The sequence below is a fragment of the Topomyia yanbarensis genome, chromosome 2, assembly GCF_030247195.1.
Source record: "Topomyia yanbarensis strain Yona2022 chromosome 2, ASM3024719v1, whole genome shotgun sequence".
Lineage (NCBI taxonomy): Eukaryota > Metazoa > Arthropoda > Insecta > Diptera > Culicidae > Topomyia > Topomyia yanbarensis.
This window is the reverse complement of record NC_080671.1, coordinates 392,861,232-392,881,171: the sequence shown is the minus strand read 5'-3', so window position 1 is coordinate 392,881,171 and position 19,940 is coordinate 392,861,232. Positions and strand designations below refer to the sequence as shown.

Genomic DNA, 19,940 nt, shown 5'->3' with positions numbered 1-19,940 from the left:
AGAACGGCAACTGTTGCGAACTTTTGGCGAGGGTTTCCCGTTGGTGTTAATTTTTTTTGTGTCTGTGTTTGAAATAGCTCTTGTTGGGAGAATGTTAAGGAAGTGGCGCGGAAAAAAGCTGCTCGGTTTGGAATTATTCAAGTTGAATTCGCCTTGGAACTTCTGGTAGTAGGCTAATTTTCGTGCAGGCAACTGACTGGAACAGACAGTACAAAATATTAGGGGTTGTTAGCAGATGCCGTTTTGAGCAATTTTTTAACTCGACCGTAATTGAGTTGTTACAATTGTAATAACTCAATATCTGAAACGATTATGTTGCTACTGGAAAATAACGGGTACTATATGTTCGGTAACACTAGCCGTATAATTATCCTGGGCACTTGAAAATCGTTTGTGTGTAGCGTGCTCACTATTTTTCACATGATTATTTGCTGGCACACAGTGTGTTTTTCCAACAATTATGTGCAAAAAAATAAATTAAAGAACTAGAAATTACAGAACACGACCACGGTGACATTAAAAATGTAGCTTTTTTCAAAAGCGTAAAAACCCTCAGGAAGCTAATGAAAGTATTTCCATCTTGGGCAGAATACGGGAAGTTGGGGATTTGGGATCTTTTAAATCAGAAATCTTATTGTATTAATCAATTTTTGAATCGCTATTGTTTACTAACGAAGTCGTATGTAAAATATCACCTTAATTGAAAAAAATCTCAGAAATCAACTGATGTGGTTTGATTTTAAATATAAAACAAAAAATTAGGGTTTTGTGGCACTTGAACCCCAAATTCACCCATTTTTTGCCTTTCTCCTATGGAAAGGCTATGCAATCACTCTGAAAACCGGCTTTTTGACCGAGGCCCGGAGGGCTGAGTCTCTAATACTATTCGACTCAGTTCGTCGAGTTCGGCAAATGTCTGTGTGTGCGTATGTATGTGTGTGTATGTATGTATGTATGTATGTGACCAAAAATATGCAAATCGGTTCCTCGGAGATGGCTGAACCGATTTTATCAAACTAAGTCTCAAACGAAAGGTATAACGTTCCCATAGGCTGCTATTGAATTTCATTTAATTCTGACTTCCGGTTCCGGAGTTACGGGGTAAAGAGTCTGGTCACGCATGAAATTCCCATATAAATCGGCATCAGCATGTTATCTAAAAGATGCAAAACATCATAAAATGTGGCCTAAATTATTTGGATTTGTAGTTTCAGCTCACTGATGTCCAATCAAACTCACGTTGACCAATTTGGACACCTTCGGCGGAACCGGAAACTTCGGGAAAATGACCAAGTTCCTGAATTTAATTCCCCTTCTGCTTCTTAGAAATGTCTGTCTCAATTTTCTCAAATTTGGTCTCAAATGAAAGCTACTGCATCCCTATTAACTGCTCTTAAATTCCATTGGAATCGGAGTTCTGATTCCTGTGTTACGGGTTGAAGTATGAGGTCACATGCGAAATTCCCATATAAACCGGTATAATCATTATATCTAAATGATGCAAAACTAATTGAAATGAATTTTACATTGTTTGAAATTGTTGGTCCTGATCACTTATTACAAATCAAAGTCTCTATGACGACTTTGGGAACCATCGAGGCTTCCAGAAGGTCCGCAGAAATGGCCAAATTCTGAAATTAGAGTCACACCTGTTTCTCATATATTGCTGAATCGATTCTCACAATCTTATTCTTAAATGAAGGGTATAGTATTCACATTGATTGCTACCGATTGTCATTTTAACGAAGTATTGGTTCCGGAGCTATAAATAAAAGAATACGTTCACACCATAAATTCCCAAATAAACCTTTTTGCCCTTCTCCTATAAAAAATTATGCAATCACTCTGACAATCGACTTTTCAACAGAGGTCCGGAGAGCCGTAACTCTTATACCATTCAACTCACTCCCTCGAGTTCGGCGAATGTGTGTGTGCGTATGTACATTAGGGTGATTCCAGCTCCGAGCAACTTTTTAGGTACCATTTGGGTCCTAGAACAACTGTGCAAATTCTTAGCTCGATCGGTGAAACTATATTTTTGCGCCCACTGTTTAAAGTTTACATGGGATTTTGTATGGGAAAATTAACTTTTACAAAATAATTCCTCCAGGAGTCGCCCATTACTTCCTAAAAATAAATCATTATTTGGATTTTATAGAAAATTTAACAAAGAAACAAAGTCTCAAAAACCACGAAACGATCTGACGCTTGAGAAAAAAGTTTTTGAGCAGAAACCGATTGATGCTCTGATGATTCATAAAATATTCATTTTTTCTAGCACCACTGCTATTGGTTATCCAATTATACGCAATTTTGATTTAATCCTCTCTTAATGTGTCTAAATCGTTTATCTATACTATTTGGCCACTTCTCAAGGTTTTGAGGGATAAATTGAGGCTTCTTTTGTACTCATTAAGAGGATGTTAAAATTTTTGTATATAATTAGACCGTCAGAAGCAGTGATGCTAAGAAAAGTGAAATTTTCATCAATCTTCAGGGCATCAATCGGTTTTTGCTTAATAACTTTTTCCAAAATCATCAGATCGATTTGCAATCTTCTAGACTTTGTTTTCTTGACAAATTTCCTATAAAAATCAGCCATCTACTTATTTTTAGGAAATAACGGGCGACTCTTGGAAGAATTAATTTGCAAAAGACAATTTTCCCATATGAAATCCCATGTAAACTTTAAACCGTGGGCGCAAAAATATAGTTTCACCGATCGAGTTAAAAATTTGCAGAGTTTTTCTGGGAGCTAATTTGGACCCAAAAAGTTACTCGGAGCCAAATTTTATTTTTTTCATATAACCATGTCCCACTCTATTATACATACGTATTTGGCTAACAATCGCACATCGGTTACTCAAGGTAGCAGGGGCGGATCCAGAAAAAAAATTCGGAGGGGGTCCGAAATTTCGATTTTGAAATGTTCATTGTACAATAAGTAATTTGTAATAACCTCATTTAATTAGAATCATTTTTAGTAATCGAATCTGGTTTGGAATGATTTTGAGTTCAAAATTAATTAAAATAGAAACTATTTTAAAATTACTCAACAACTTGAAATATTTCGGGAGGGGTCCGTAGTTGCTGGTTGACAAGTGCGATCATACAGTAAATTCCCATATAAACTGGTACTGCCATCATACCTAGAAGATGTAAAAGTTATTAAAATGCTTGTTAAATTACTTAGATTCGCTGGCCTGTAGTCACTTTGATCACATTGGTCACCTAGAATGTCTTCATGCCCCGGAAATCTTGCCAATGTTCAGAGTTAATTTCACGCCTATTCCTCAGAGAGAATTCTTGACCGTTTTCCATCATCTTCTATATATGAAGTGATTGGTGCGATGCTTCAATTGGCTGCTATTGAATTTCATTCCGATCTGACTTTCGGCTCCTGAGTTATAGGTTGATTAGTGCGGTCACATAGGAATTTCCTATATACATGTACATTACTTAAACGGTTAAAAACCACAAAATGTGATTATTGCAACCACAGCAAATAAATTAATTTCGACCGAAGTTCTGGCAACATTGCCCAGACCGACTGTCAAATGAACTTTTTGTTGCTTTGGTTTTGAGTTATTAGTGGATACGCGAAAGTATTGCGAATCTTTTCTAAAATTCACTTTGCGACTTTTCAGCCATGCTTCACCAGGCCGAGCGTCAAATTACGCGCTCGTTTAATTTACACCACTGCGAGTGTAAAAATACTTTGACATTTTTGCCTTTCTCCTATAGAAAGGTTATGCAATCACTCTGAACATCGTCAACCTAATCCCGGCCCGGAAGGCCGTCTGTCATATACCATTCGACTAAGTTCGTCGAATTCGTCAAATGTCTGTGTGTGTGTGAGTATGTATGTGTGTGTGTGTGTGTGTATATGTATGTGACCAAAAATAAGCACATCGGTTACTCGGAGATGGCTCAACCGATTTCTTCAAACTTAGTCTCAAATGAAAGGTGCAACGTTTCCATAGGCTGCTATTGAATTTCATTAAATTCCGAGTTCCGGTTCCGGAGTTACGGGTTTAAGAGTGCGGACACATAGCAAATTCACATTTTTGCCTTTCTCCTATAGAAAGGTTATGCAATCACTCTGAACATCGTCAATCTAATTTTTTTTTACTTACAAATTTTTTTATGCATTTTAACAGGGTCGTAGTTAGGGGGATACGGTGAGGGGAACCCCCCCCCCCCCCCCCACATCACTCACCACCCTTCCCTAAACCACCCTGGACATTAATTAATCTGAATGTCTGGACGACACATACGAAATTGTGGTATTTTCATTATTTTCTATCGTTGTAAATGATGGAAGCAGTCACTTTCCAAACTAACTATTTCAATGGTACAGTTTACCCCTATTATGAAAATTCCCTTCCCTCACCACCCTTCCCTAAACCACCCTCTACGCGATTAAAATTTTCTAATTCCTCTAAAATAAACTTTTCTTGTGGGTTTGATAAACCAGTGAAATTTTTTTTTGAACTGATTTTGAGTTGAGAGATTAATATAAAATTTCTCAACAATTTGAAAATTTTTGACGGGGTCCAAACCTCCGAACCCCTTCTTCTGGATCCGCCGCTAGTTTCAAGTGTTTCAGCGTCGACACATAGCAACTCAAGTTCGTAGCTGTCGATTCATTGTACGTATGTGTAAATCGCACAGAATATCTAATAGACAGTTCCATCATTATATTAAGCATAACCAGCCAAGGAATCGTAGTTAGGAAAAATGAGAAAGCTGCTTTTCAAACATGTCATCCCCGGTGCTATGTCTTTTCTTATATTCTCAAATGCCAAAGTAGACATTCTTGGGTCTGACCACGCAAGAGCACATCTCATCATGTCTGTTAAATTGGCTTCAGCAGACGTTTTCCTGCTTAAATGAGGTCGAGAATATTTATACCGCTTGTGGCACTTTTCTCCAGATTGCTCATCAATGTAGTTCATTGTAAAGGGCTGCCAAATAATAAATAGTTAAAATTTAATTTAATATTATGTCAATTTCCACCTACAAGTTTTTCCGCGAGCTCTGTAAGGTGTTTGTATTTATGGAGGCAAGGTGGCAGACGCTTTATGAAAGGGTATGCCTTCCACATAAGTTTTTCAAGTTGCACATTTAGGTCAGCAACTTTCCCAGGATTCAATTTTCTCGAACTGAGAGCTAAAGAACTGATGAGTCTTAGATTTTCTATGAGTGCCTTATCGACCTTAAGAATGGCAGCGAAAATATTCGGTTGTGCAAGCAATCGGCGGGCCATGTTTCCATTATTGGAACTATCAGATCCTCCAATTTTCACCCGATTCACCTACATTTTGTAGTGATCCTCAAGGCAGTTGGCAATCCTCCTAGCCTCTGCTTTAACCTCAGGATGTGAAAGTGCAGGGTGCCCTTCCACGGCTTTTTTCGCGGACTTCCCAAGTAGCACTTGCAACATGTTCTATAAAAACAACAAAAGTTATTTGTTGCATTGCAATGACAACAGAATTGCCAAAAATATGACTGTTGCATGCGTGAAACACAGCTGCTGCACGTTACATCTTAGTTATCTATTTGTATTGCTAATGTTTTCTGAAACAATTAACTTTGACACATATTATGGGTGTTTTTTGCAACGTTTTTGTGACTACTGCACAGCTAAAACAATTTTGTTGCAAGCATCGTCGCGAAAACTGGAAATGACATTATTATTCAACTTGTCAGCCAACTTTATTCCGGATACACTTACACAACTTTTACTCAACTTAAGTTTGTGACATAGTAGAAATAAAAACAACCGCCATATTTATTGATAGAATGAATTTTTTCTCGGTAAAAGTTGCTGACGAACAGTAAATATGTTTATATTTTTTGATCAAAACTCAAAATTTTCAACATTAATATGCTTCAAATTTGTGAATACTCTCGAAAAGGCATATTCGAACACAGTGCTTTGCGTACGATAAATAATTCACACAATAAGTATTAACTTTATTGAGTTTATATCAAAGATGTTTTAAAGCCCTTTAAAAATATCAAAGTGCTTTCAAAAAATACTCGATTCATTTTTATTGGTTATACATTTTTACCCACATTAATAATATTGTCATATTAGAATGTGGACATAATATTTATGCTTTGTTTCTATAACAATTTCATGAAACACATTAAATTTCATTTCATTTCGACAAAGTTGTTTTCAAGCAATCGTTAGCATTATTGCAACAATCTCTGTTGTTATTATGATTCGTGGTACATCACCAGCTGGTACCTTTTTGGGTACCATTTGGGTCCTAGAACATCTGTGCAAATTCTTAGCTTGATCCCTGAAACCATATTTTTGCGCCCACTGTTTAAAGTTTACATGGGATTTTATATGGGAAAATTAACTTTCACAAAATAATTCCTCCAGGAGTCGCCCATTGTTTTCTAAAAATTAGAACGTCACAATGGTATAATGGAGACCATTGTGACGTTCTAACCGATAGTGTAACTTTATTATAATGAGAATTAAATTTACAACTTTAATGCAAAAATTCAGTAATCAGATGTGCAACAAAGCCAAACAAATAGAACATTTATATATTTTCACAAAAAGATCACAGACAAACAGACAGAAAACATTCAATCCCTGAGGAAGACAAAAATACATTGTCGAAACGTAGGAGAGAAGGCAAAAATCTGTCCACAGTATTTTAAAGACTGCATGCCGAAAACCCTTATACATAAAAATCCGACAGTCGTATACACAACCAATAGCTAATATAAAACATTTATTAGGCTTTAGTATAGACATTTTTAAAATATTATGTTCGACGTTTATTAGGTAATGCGTTAGATCTCGGTGAGCTAAATTGGCGATGGTATTTGGTTAATTTTTGTAGTACTCCGTTTGCATAAAACAAATTCATCCAAAACAAACCCAACACTGCTTTGTCGCCCTTTAACGATGCACAGGTTTCATTCGCGCAAAAAAGCGCCCTGTTGCGGTAGTAAAGAGAAACCAGACACCGTGAAAAATAACACCCACCACCAGCAATTGAATTAAACCCCCCGGACAAAAAATCCTTGCCCCAATCTGAAAACTTTTCCCAACCACATTAATGAAGCTGTTGTTTGTTAAATTTCGCCCAGCGCATCGAGCACACGGCTCCATACTTTTTTTTTCGACGCGGCTTCAAACCGGAAAACATGCACCGAACGAATCAACTTTACTGTACCTACAGCATTCTCCCCAGCCGTCAACAATTTTCCACCACAAACACACACACACTAGCGAAGCATTGCAGTGGCGTACAAAGCAGCACATAACACAGTGCAATGTATGCGACGGGGGAGTAATGCTTTACTCCCGAGGCGTAACACCGAAAGTAACGTCGAAACAAATATGACAGTTTCCATTGAAAATTAAATAGTGCCCGTGTGCTCGTTCAGTTTCGCTGGAACCTGTGGAATCGGTTGCCACACCCGTTTTGGATTGACATAATAGAGATAACATAACTGCCATGCCAGCATTATCCGAGCTTTTGATGCCTTTCGCAGTAGCTGGAATCAATGGCAGTTTCTTTTTTTTTTTGGTTTGTGACGGGTATTGTTCCGAACAGTGATCGGAAATAATATGGATTTTAGGTACGGACATCTTGCTCGATTTTAGAGAGATTGCGAATTTGGGATCTATTCCGAAGTTGCGTTACATTGGCAGCACATATACATATATTTAGAGCTTGTCCGTGTCCAGGGCTACCAAGAAGAACGATGGTTCTGCTAGAAATGTTTGGTATTCAAAAAAATCATTATGCAATCAGAAATGTTGTTTTTCGGAATTTTCTGGAAGGGGCTTCCACCTGAAAGTTCTGAACATCATGCATTCTGGGTCATAAATACTCTCTAGAAAGGGAATTTCTGGAATACGAATTGATACGAAACTTAGAACATTTCATGATTTGAAAAATCTTCATAGGCTTTGTTTTCAACAGGTCTTGCAGCGTTTAGATTGAAATTATGGGCATTATCATGCTGCTGAGGGGCCGTACACTAATTACGAAAGGTTTTTTTAGAACTTTTCAACCTCCCCCTCCCCCCAGATAAGAGTTCATAAGATTTTGGTAAACTCCCCCTCCCCTACATAAGATCTTATCATGATTTTCGTAATTAAAAAATCACATTGTTAATTCATTACCTAATAAGATAGCGAACACGACACGTATAGAATTATTACAAAAAACTCATGATAAAATTTAATTGTAATTATCTGTAGTAATTTGATTTGCGTTCTAATCTCACCTAGTAGAAATTTGCAGAATAACTGTTGGTGGATATTTATAAACTCCGATTTGGTCCCTATGATCTGCTTCGCTTTATTCCACTTCCTTTGAATCCATTTTTTGTGATGTAGAACTCAAAAGTTTGCATATTTTGTGTTCTAACTGAATTTTGTAGTAAAGTACAGTTCACACTCTGAAAATATTCAGCCTAGAAGATCTTTGACAATTGCATGAACAATTGAATACTTTGCTGGTTTGAAGCGAAAGTTTGGAAAAGAAAGAAGTTGGCGTAACAACACGAAGGGTATCAACATTTCTTAACTTGTAATGCATACTGGAGTCACAGTTTCCGAACAGAACAATGTACCACAAAGAGCGAAGAAGCTGCTTGTTTTGTTTGGTATACAAAATATCCATGTTACAAATAAGAAATAGTTCCCTTTTCTTATTAAAAAGAATATTGTAACGAGATAGAATATCCCAGGCGTTATCACACTGACAGCATTGCTTACTGCGCCATCTCTCCGTCAACAGAAAAGCTGCGGCTCACGGAAAAGAGTAACTTAACACGTAAAGCTCCACCTCACCCTCCTTTGCCTTTTCCAACCGATGAACCACCAAGAGAATAACTCCAACGAGGATCTAAACGATCACGTTAGGTAGACTTGCCAGACAGAGTGAGTGAGATGGGCAACTCTTTTGTGTTTCTGGAATCACGCCACTATACCAAAAAAGGGTATTTGTTCTCACTTTAAAAGAGATTGCTGAAGCCATCAGTTGGGGATAAGTGCGAAGCGTTACCAAAAAGTATTAGATTGGCAGTTGAAGAAAGTTCACACGAGAAGATTCGAAGCAAATGTTTAATTAAAAATTGAAATAGCATCCGCTAATTAGAAAACTTATAAAACAGCATATTTAGTGCGCAGATACTGTACGGAATGCGTAAGTAAACGCTTTTGGTTACCACGTGCTGTTGGTATAAACCAATGATCTTTGTTAGGCCCTCTTGATTAAAAAGCTGTACTAATTTGTTTAAATCCTATCGATTGATCACTGTGCAACCTTAGTGATACAAATCAGGTAAAATTGTAGTAGTTACGAAGTTAGACGTCCGTTAATGATAACCGTTGAACAGGTAGGCAACCCGCTCAACGTGGGTTTTTCTCTGGGAGCCCCACCCAGCAAACTTCCGCCTGGGCAGATCGGAAAACCCGCCAACCAGCCAATCACCGCCTAGCAGCAATTACGCGCCGATCCAACGTCTCCAAATTCACCATCCTGTGACGTTAAGACGGTACCTCGCCGGTAGCATTCCGTCGGGCGTATACGACGGAGAACAGTCCGACAAATTCTCGTGCTCATTGCCATCCCACGGGCACCCTCGTCGTCCAGGTAAATCGTCAACCGCTAGGCAGAACTGGGCGATATGTTGCATGCGCATGGTCGTGAGCGGAGTCACTAAGCGAGCAGTAAGTACGACTGAGATTGCATCGTCAGCGAGGGAGGGATACTACCGGCATCAAACTGCATCGTATCAGGTCAGCGTGTGGTAGATTTAGAAGAAGCTAAGGGAAAGAGACCAAATATGTACAGAGATCTAAGCGTCCCGGGACAAGAAAACGCATCCATAGTAAAATAGAAATGTTATACCGCTCTATAGTGTCTCTCTATCTCCCTGAGGGTTTATGACCATCTCGATTAAAGTGCGCGGCTCGTTCGTTTTACTTTTTTATTGTTAGATTTTTACGCGAAAGATTTTCTCAATGAACTTATTCGGTTTGGCTATTTTGTTTTGGGCTCTCGTCGGTGGATTAGCTGAGTAAGAACGGTGTTTGAGCCACTTTAACATACCCGCCTTGTGGATAGAGTCTCTGGCCGGACTATCGTCATGCGTCGGCAGCCTTCCTAACGGAAGTGGCGCTTAAGTTGTCGACTGTTGTGTGCACAAGTAATCCGTTACATTTGGCGTTTCTTATAGTTTTAACTTTTCATAGTTGTTTTATGATATTACGTAAGAAAGGACGAACCCTCCCTCCCCCTCAGATAAGAATTTGTAAGATATTTTGAAACTCTCCCTCCCCCCATATGCCCTTACGTAATTTGTGTATCGCCCCTGAGTAAGTTTTCGATTTTTCTCATTTGGAAGAAATAGACGATCACCTTCTTTCAAAACTGGAATTGGTTTCAGAGGTTTATGACTAAACTTCCTTCGCGAAATTAACATTTCTTGGAGGTATGAATTACTATTTACTTGGTCCATGGAATGGCTCGACCTATGAGCTTCCATTTGGCGTGCGTTAAGCCAAACCGAACTGAGCGCCATATTTTTTTTCTTGTATTTTTTGCGTCAAAATTCATTTTTCGATACCATTCACGTAGAAAGTTAAAGAACACTTACTTGCTTACGATTGCTATTTGAGCTCCCAAAAAATAATAGATATTGGAGTTTCTAGTATTACATTGGATATTATAGTCTCCATCTTGGATTTTGAATTACATCTCCATTTGCCTCTCGTCCCAGTGAGCCGTTTCGATGCTGATTCCATGAGCCATGTAGCTCCTGTTTCAGTTAGTCATTTAGCTCCCAGCTTTATCAAAATCTACTCGGATATTATCCGACGTGAGATACCCTACTCCGACTGAGAGTTCCCTAGTAGCAGAATTTCTCTCGGTATCGATGTCTGCTCACATTTTTGTCGCGATATAGTCGGATAGTCCACGGCGGTGAATCTAGCCTATTGTGAATTTCCCAGTGGTAGATTTCTCCCGATGTAAATGTTCGTTTCCGTGAGTCATCTAGTTTCCCGCTTCGTCCCGATCTACTCGATCTAGTTTTCGGTAGGTCTAGCCTACTCAACGGGCCAGCCAGTGGGTGCTGAGGTTTGTCCAGCGCTTCCGGGTGGAGCGTAGCTTCCAGTTCACTGGCGCTCCCACTGCTAGCTATTCGACGCGATCTACTCGCTCTAATCCCCGGCGGTGGATATGGTCTACGCACTAGTTACCCGGTAGGGTGTCGAGGTCGGTCCGGCGATTCCGGTGAAGCCTGACGACTGGTTCGCTGGGGCCCCGACGACCCGAACCCGGTGCTACGTCGCGTACTACTCAACTAGGTCCCCGGCGTTGGACCTAGTCTAGACCAAAGGAGTGTTGCCCGGCTGCCTAGCCGATTGTGCTACTTTGTTGGTCCCCTCGCAACTTCCTCTGTAGCTCGGTGAGTATATTCATAACCACTCTATTGACAGTATCTCAGATATGTTCGCGGCACATCTCTTCGACGACATTGTCAATTGTAACACCTGACATACCCTTTCGAACTTCTTCGAACCTTGAAAGTTGGAAGTTGGAAGTTAGAATTTAGCATTTGGAATTAGACTATTCAGAATTCGGAGCTCGGAATTCGGAGTACAGAAATCGGAATTCGTAATTCGATATTCGGAATTCGGGATACGAAATTTGAAATTAGAATTTTGAAACTTGCAATTTGGAATTTAGAATTTGGAATTTCCAATTTCAAGTTTCATGTTTCAAGTTTCAAGTTTCAAGTTTCAAGTTTCAAGTTTCAAGTTTCAAGTTTCAAGTTTCAAGTTTCAAGTTTCAAGTTTCAAGTTTCAAGTTTCAAGTTTCAAGTTTCAAGTTTCAAGTTTCAAGTTTCAAGTTTCAAGTTTCAAGTTTCAAGTTTCAAGTTTCAAGTTTCAAGTTTCAAGTTTCAAGTTTCAAGTTTCAAGTTTCAAGTTTCAAGTTTCAAGTTTCAAGTTTCAAGTTTCAAGTTTCAAGTTTCAAGTTTCAAGTTTCAAGTTTCAAGTTTCAAGTTTCAAGTTTCAAGTTTCAAGTTTCAAGTTTCAAGTTTCAAGTTTCAAGTTTCAAGTTTCAAGTTTCAAGTTTCAAGTTTCAAGTTTCAAGTTTCAAGTTTCAAGTTTCAAGTTTCAAGTTTCAAGTTTCAAGTTTCAAGTTTCAAGTTTCAAGTTTCAAGTTTCAAGTTTCAAGTTTCAAGTTTCAAGTTTCAAGTTTCAAGTTTCAAGTTTCAAGTTTCAAGTTTCAAGTTTCAAGTTTCAAGTTTCAAGTTTCAAGTTTCAAGTTTCAAGTTTCAAGTTTCAAGTTTCAAGTTTCAAGTTTCAAGTTTCAAGTTTCAAGTTTCAAGTTTCAAGTTTCAAGTTTCAAGTTTCAAGTTTCAAGTTTCAAGTTTAAAGTTTCAAGTTTCAAGTTTCAAGTTTCAAGTTTCAAGTTTCAAGTTTCAAGTTTCAAGTTTCAAGTTTCAAGTTTCAAGTTTCAAGTTTCAAGTTTCAAGTTTCAAGTTTCAAGTTTCAAGTTTCAAGTTTCAAGTTTCAAGTTTCAAGTTTCAAGTTTCAAGTTTCAAGTTTCAAGTTTCAAGTTTCAAGTTTCAAGTTTCAAGTTTCAAGTTTCAAGTTTCAAGTTTCAAGTTTCAAGTTTCAAGTTTCAAGTTTCAAGTTTCAAGTTTCAAGTTTCAAGTTTCAAGTTTCAAGTTTCAAGTTTCAAGTTTCAAGTTTCAAGTTTCAAGTTTCAAGTTTCAAGTTTCAAGTTTCAAGTTTCAAGTTTCAAGTTTCAAGTTTCAAGTTTCAAGTTTCAAGTTTCAAGTTTCAAGTTTCAAGTTTCAAGTTTCAAGTTTCAAGTTTCAAGTTTCAAGTTTCAAGTTTCAAGTTTCAAGTTTCAAGTTTCAAGTTTCAAGTTTCAAGTTTCAAGTTTCAAGTTTCAAGTTTCAAGTTTCAAGTTTCAAGTTTCAAGTTTCAAGTTTCAAGTTTCAAGTTTCAAGTTTCAAGTTTCAAGTTTCAAGTTTCAGTTTCAAGTTTCAAGTTTCAAGTTTCAAGTTTCAAGTTTCAAGTTTCAAGTTTCAAGTTTCAAGTTTCAAGTTTCAAGTTTCAAGTTTCAAGTTTCAAGTTCAAGTTTCAAGTTTCAAGTTTCAAGTTTCAAGTTTCAAGTTTCAAGTTCAAGTTTCAAGTTTCAAGTTTCAAGTTTCAAGTTTCAAGTTCAAGTTTCAAGTTTCAAGTTTCAAGTTTCAAGTTTCAAGTTTCAAGTTTCAAGTTTCAAGTTTCAAGTTTCAAGTTTCAAGTTTCAAGTTTCAAGTTTCAAGTTTCAAGTTTCAAGTTTCAAGTTTCAAGTTTCAAGTTTCAAGTTTCAAGTTTCAAGTTTCAAGTTTCAAGTTTCAAGTTCAAGTTTCAAGTTTCAAGTTTCAAGTTTCAAGTTTCAAGTTTCAAGTTTCAAGTTTCAAGTTTCAAGTTTCAAGTTTCAAGTTTCAAGTTTCAAGTTTCAAGTTTCAAGTTTCAAGTTTCAAGTTTCAAGTTTCAAGTTTCAAGTTTCAAGTTTCAAGTTTCAAGTTTCAAGTTTCAAGTTTCAAGTTTCAAGTTTCAAGTTTCAAGTTTCAAGTTTCAAGTTCAAGTTTCAAGTTTCAAGTTTCAAGTTTCAAGTTTCAAGTTTCAAGTTTCAAGTTTCAAGTTTCAAGTTTCAAGTTTCAAGTTTCAAGTTTCAAGTTTCAAGTTTCAAGTTTCAAGTTTCAAGTTTCAAGTTTCAAGTTTCAAGTTTCAAGTTTCAAGTTTCAAGTTTCAAGTTTCAAGTTTCAAGTTTCAAGTTTCAAGTTTCAAGTTTCAAGTTTCAAGTTTCAAGTTTCAAGTTTCAAGTTTCAAGTTTCAAGTTTCAAGTTAGTTCAAGTTTCAAGTTTCAAGTTTCAAGTTTCAAGTTTCAAGTTTCAAGTTTCAAGTTTCAAGTTTCAAGTTTCAAGTTTCAAGTTTCAAGTTTCAAGTTTCAAGTTTCAAGTTTCAAGTTTCAAGTTTCAAGTTTCAAGTTTCAAGTTTCAAGTTTCAAGTTTCAAGTTTCAAGTTTCAAGTTTCAAGTTTCAAGTTTCAAGTTTCAAGTTTCAAGTTTCAAGTTCAAGTTTCAAGTTTCAAGTTTCAAGTTTCAAGTTTCAAGTTTCAAGTTTCAAGTTTCAAGTTTCAAGTTTCAAGTTTCAAGTTTCAAGTTTCAAGTTTCAAGTTTCAAGTTTCAAGTTTCAAGTTTCAAGTTTCAAGTTTCAAGTTTCAAGTTTCAAGTTTCAAGTTTCAAGTTTCAAGTTTCAAGTTTCAAGTTTCAAGTTTCAAGTTTCAAGTTTCAAGTTTCAAGTTTCAAGTTTCAAGTTTCAAGTTTCAAGTTTCAAGTTTCAAGTTTCAAGTTTCAAGTTTCAAGTTTCAAGTTTCAAGTTTCAAGTTTCAAGTTTCAAGTTTCAAGTTTCAAGTTTCAAGTTTCAAGTTTCAAGTTTCAAGTTTCAAGTTTCAAGTTTCAAGTTTCAAGTTTCAAGTTTCAAGTTTCAAGTTTCAAGTTTCAAGTTTCAAGTTTCAAGTTTCAAGTAAGTTTCAAGTTTCAAGTTTCAAGTTTCAAGTTTCAAGTTTCAAGTTTCAAGTTTCAAGTTTCAAGTTTCAAGTTTCAAGTTTCAAGTTTCAAGTTTCAAGTTTCAAGTTTCAAGTTTCAAGTTTCAAGTTTCAAGTTTCAAGTTTCAAGTTTCAAGTTTCAAGTTTCAAGTTTCAAGTTTCAAGTTTCAAGTTTCAAGTTTCAAGTTTCAAGTTTCAAGTTTCAAGTTTCAAGTTTCAAGTTTCAAGTTTCAAGTTTCAAGTTTCAAGTTTCAAGTTTCAAGTTTCAAGTTTCAAGTTTCAAGTTTCAAGTTTCAAGTTTCAAGTTTCAAGTTTCAAGTTTCAAGTTTCAAGTTTCAAGTTTCAAGTTTCAAGTTTCAAGTTTCAAGTTTCAAGTTTCAAGTTTCAAGTTTCAAGTTTCAAGTTTCAAGTTTCAAGTTTCAAGTTTCAAGTTTCAAGTTTCAAGTTTCAAGTTTCAAGTTTCAAGTTTCAAGTTTCAAGTTTCAAGTTTCAAGTTTCAAGTTTCAAGTTTCAAGTTTCAAGTTTCAAGTTTCAAGTTTCAAGTTTCAAGTTTCAAGTTTCAAGTTTCAAGTTTCAAGTTTCAAGTTTCAAGTTTCAAGTTTCAAGTTTCAAGTTTCAAGTTTCAAGTTTCAAGTTTCAAGTTTCAAGTTTCAAGTTTCAAGTTTCAAGTTTCAAGTTTCAAGTTTCAAGTTTCAAGTTTCAAGTTTCAAGTTTCAAGTTTCAAGTTTCAAGTTTCAAGTTTCAAGTTTCAAGTTTCAAGTTTCAAGTTTCAAGTTTCAAGTTTCAAGTTTCAAGTTTCAAGTTTCAAGTTTCAAGTTTCAAGTTTCAAGTTTCAAGTTTCAAGTTTCAAGTTTCAAGTTTCAAGTTTCAAGTTTCAAGTTTCAAGTTTCAAGTTTCAAGTTTCAAGTTTCAAGTTTCAAGTTTCAAGTTTCAAGTTTCAAGTTTCAAGTTTCAAGTTTCAAGTTTCAAGTTTCAAGTTTCAAGTTTCAAGTTTCAAGTTTCAAGTTTCAAGTTTCAAGTTTCAAGTTTCAAGTTTCAAGTTTCAAGTTTCAAGTTTCAAGTTTCAAGTTTCAAGTTTCAAGTTTCAAGTTTCAAGTTTCAAGTTTCAAGTTTCAAGTTTCAAGTTTCAAGTTTCAAGTTTCAAGTTTCAAGTTTCAAGTTTCAAGTTTCAAGTTTCAAGTTTCAAGTTTCAAGTTTCAAGTTTCAAGTTTCAAGTTTCAAGTTTCAAGTTTCAAGTTTCAAGTTTCAAGTTTCAAGTTTCAAGTTTCAAGTTTCAAGTTTCAAGTTTCAAGTTTCAAGTTTCAAGTTTCAAGTTTCAAGTTTCAAGTTTCAAGTTTCAAGTTTCAAGTTTCAAGTTTCAAGTTTCAAGTTTCAAGTTTCAAGTTTCAAGTTTCAAGTTTCAAGTTTCAAGTTTCAAGTTTCAAGTTTCAAGTTTCAAGTTTCAAGTTTCAAGTTTCAAGTTTCAAGTTTCAAGTTTCAAGTTTCAAGTTTCAAGTTTCAAGTTTCAAGTTTCAAGTTTCAAGTTTCAAGTTTCAAGTTTCAAGTTTCAAGTTTCAAGTTTCAAGTTTCAAGTTTCAAGTTTCAAGTTTCAAGTTTCAAGTTTCAAGTTTCAAGTTTCAAGTTTCAAGTTTCAAGTTTCAAGTTTCAAGTTTCAAGTTTCAAGTTTCAAGTTTCAAGTTTCAAGTTTCAAGTTTCAAGTTTCAAGTTTCAAGTTTCAAGTTTCAAGTTTCAAGTTTCAAGTTTCAAGTTTCAAGTTTCAAGTTTCAAGTTTCAAGTTTCAAGTTTCAAGTTTCAAGTTTCAAGTTTCAAGTTTCAAGTTTCAAGTTTCAAGTTTCAAGTTTCAAGTTTCAAGTTTCAAGTTTCAAGTTTCAAGTTTCAAGTTTCAAGTTTCAAGTTTCAAGTTTCAAGTTTCAAGTTTCAAGTTTCAAGTTTCAAGTTTCAAGTTTCAAGTTTCAAGTTTCAAGTTTCAAGTTTCAAGTTTCAAGTTTCAAGTTTCAAGTTTCAAGTTTCAAGTTTCAAGTTTCAAGTTTCAAGTTTCAAGTTTCAAGTTTCAAGTTTCAAGTTTCAAGTTTCAAGTTTCAAGTTTCAAGTTTCAAGTTTCAAGTTTCAAGTTTCAAGTTTCAAGTTTCAAGTTTCAAGTTTCAAGTTTCAAGTTTCAAGTTTCAAGTTTCAAGTTTCAAGTTTCAAGTTTCAAGTTTCAAGTTTCAAGTTTCAAGTTTCAAGTTTCAAGTTTCAAGTTTCAAGTTTCAAGTTTCAAGTTTCAAGTTTCAAGTTTCAAGTTTCAAGTTTCAAGTTTCAAGTTTCAAGTTTCAAGTTTCAAGTTTCAAGTTTCAAGTTTCAAGTTTCAAGTTTCAAGTTTCAAGTTTCAAGTTTCAAGTTTCAAGTTTCAAGTTTCAAGTTTCAAGTTTCAAGTTTCAAGTTTCAAGTTTCAAGTTTCAAGTTTCAAGTTTCAAGTTTCAAGTTTCAAGTTTCAAGTTTCAAGTTTCAAGTTTCAAGTTTCAAGTTTCAAGTTTCAAGTTTCAAGTTTCAAGTTTCAAGTTTCAAGTTTCAAGTTTCAAGTTTCAAGTTTCAAGTTTCAAGTTTCAAGTTTCAAGTTTCAAGTTTCAAGTTTCAAGTTTCAAGTTTCAAGTTTCAAGTTTCAAGTTTCAAGTTTCAAGTTTCAAGTTTCAAGTTTCAAGTTTCAAGTTTCAAGTTTCAAGTTTCAAGTTTCAAGTTTCAAGTTTCAAGTTTCAAGTTTCAAGTTTCAAGTTTCAAGTTTCAAGTTTCAAGTTTCAAGTTTCAAGTTTCAAGTTTCAAGTTTCAAGTTTCAAGTTTCAAGTTTCAAGTTTCAAGTTTCAAGTTTCAAGTTTCAAGTTTCAAGTTTCAAGTTTCAAGTTTCAAGTTTCAAGTTTCAAGTTTCAAGTTTCAAGTTTCAAGTTTCAAGTTTCAAGTTTCAAGTTTCAAGTTTCAAGTTTCAAGTTTCAAGTTTCAAGTTTCAAGTTTCAAGTTTCAAGTTTCAAGTTTCAAGTTTCAAGTTTCAAGTTTCAAGTTTCAAGTTTCAAGTTTCAAGTTTCAAGTTTCAAGTTTCAAGTTTCAAGTTTCAAGTTTCAAGTTTCAAGTTTCAAGTTTCAAGTTTCAAGTTTCAAGTTTCAAGTTTCAAGTTTCAAGTTTCAAGTTTCAAGTTTCAAGTTTCAAGTTTCAAGTTTCAAGTTTCAAGTTTCAAGTTTCAAGTTTCAAGTTTCAAGTTTCAAGTTTCAAGTTTCAAGTTTCAAGTTTCAAGTTTCAAGTTTCAAGTTTCAAGTTTCAAGTTTCAAGTTTCAAGTTTCAAGTTTCAAGTTTCAAGTTTCAAGTTTCAAGTTTCAAGTTTCAAGTTTCAAGTTTCAAGTTTCAAGTTTCAAGTTTCAAGTTTCAAGTTTCAAGTTTCAAGTTTCAAGTTTCAAGTTTCAAGTTTCAAGTTTCAAGTTTCAAGTTTCAAGTTTCAAGTTTCAAGTTTCAAGTTTCAAGTTTCAAGTTTCAAGTTTCAAGTTTCAAGTTTCAAGTTTCAAGTTTCAAGTTTCAAGTTTCAAGTTTCAAGTTTCAAGTTTCAAGTTTCAAGTTTCAAGTTTCAAGTTTCAAGTTTCAAGTTTCAAGTTTCAAGTTTCAAGTTTCAAGTTTCAAGTTTCAAGTTTCAAGTTTCAAGTTTCAAGTTTCAAGTTTCAAGTTTCAAGTTTCAAGTTTCAAGTTTCAAGTTTCAAGTTTCAAGTTTCAAGTTTCAAGTTTCAAGTTTCAAGTTTCAAGTTTCAAGTTTCAAGTTTCAAGTTTCAAGTTTCAAGTTTCAAGTTTCAAGTTTCAAGTTTCAAGTTTCAAGTTTCAAGTTTCAAGTTTCAAGTTTCAAGTTTCAAGTTTCAAGTTTCAAGTTTCAAGTTTCAAGTTTCAAGTTTCAAGTTTCAAGTTTCAAGTTTCAAGTTTCAAGTTTCAAGTTTCAAGTTTCAAGTTTCAAGTTTCAAGTTTCAAGTTTCAAGTTTCAAGTTTCAAGTTTCAAGTTTCAAGTTTCAAGTTTCAAGTTTCAAGTTTCAAGTTTCAAGTTTCAAGTTTCAAGTTTCAAGTTTCAAGTTTCAAGTTTCAAGTTTCAAGTTTCAAGTTTCAAGTTTCAAGTTTCAAGTTTCAAGTTTCAAGTTTCAAGTTTCAAGTTTCAAGTTTCAAGTTTCAAGTTTCAAGTTTCAAGTTTCAAGTTTCAAGTTTCAAGTTTCAAGTTTCAAGTTTCAAGTTTCAAGTTTCAAGTTTCAAGTTTCAAGTTTCAAGTTTCAAGTTTCAAGTTTCAAGTTTCAAGTTTCAAGTTTCAAGTTTCAAGTTTCAAGTTTCAAGTTTCAAGTTTCAAGTTTCAAGTTTCAAGTTTCAGGTTTCAAGTTTCAAGTTTCAAGTTTCAAGTTTCAAGTTTCAAGTTTCAAGTTTCAAGTTTCAAGTTTCAAGTTTCAAGTTTCAAGTTTCAAGTTTCAAGTTTCAAGTTTCAAGTTTCAAGTTTCAAGTTTCAAGTTTCAAGTTTCAAGTTTCAAGTTTCAAGTTTCAAGTTTCAAGTTTCAAGTTTCAAGTTTCAAGTTTCAAGTTTCAAGTTTCTAGTTTCAAGTTTCAAGTTTCAAGTTTCAAGTTTCAAGTTTCAAGTTTCAAGTTTCAAGTTTCAAATTTCAAATTTCAAATTTCAAGTTTCAAGTTTCAAGTTTCAAGTTTCAAGTTTCAAGTTTCAAATTCCAAATTTCAAATTTTAAATTTCGAATTTCAAATTTGAAAATTTCAACCTGAGTGTAATTGTGTTTCAGCGCAAACCCCTCCTTCTAGGTGTTATCTCGCATGAAAAGGAGTTCTGATTAAGCTGATGAAAATTCACGTAGGACTAGGGGTTTGCTCAGAATAAATATTGTTTTCGTTATTGGAGCTTTTGTCAATCAAGCGCTAGCTTAGTCCTGTCACTAAATTCGTGACGAATTCTGATGAGACGAAGTCAAACGGCAAACTCCCTCACTAACCCTCCCCCCCATCCTTCTAACCCTTAACGTATTTATCTAAATTTTCTCCACTAAGGGGAGATACAATTCGTATAATGAAAAAAAATAAACATTATCATAGGAGGACTTACTATCTTTCTACCTCCCTTAGGATCTCATGTAACGCCACCGATCGTAAGGCGGTGTTCTGATAGTTGTAGGACTATAGTACCAGCTGGATTATGGTAACAGATGTCAATATTCGTCAATTCGATCCACGCCGCCAGTCAAACATTTCGCTCAGGCCGCCGCCGATCGAAAATATATTGGTGCCTCTGGTGGTCTAATTTTCAATAAACCAGTGGAGCTGGATCCCTTTGATAATCAGGAAAATCCTC

General features: G+C 35.1%; 1 protein-coding gene across 1 annotated transcript in view; it reads right to left on the bottom strand.

Moving 5' to 3' along the window:
* Window positions 1–19,940, bottom strand: part of LOC131684822 (dopamine D2-like receptor) — a gene marked incomplete at its 5' end in the record, with an annotated part of 151,611 nt that overhangs the window by 16,526 nt on the left and 115,145 nt on the right. The gene's annotated exons all lie outside the window — the stretch shown is intronic.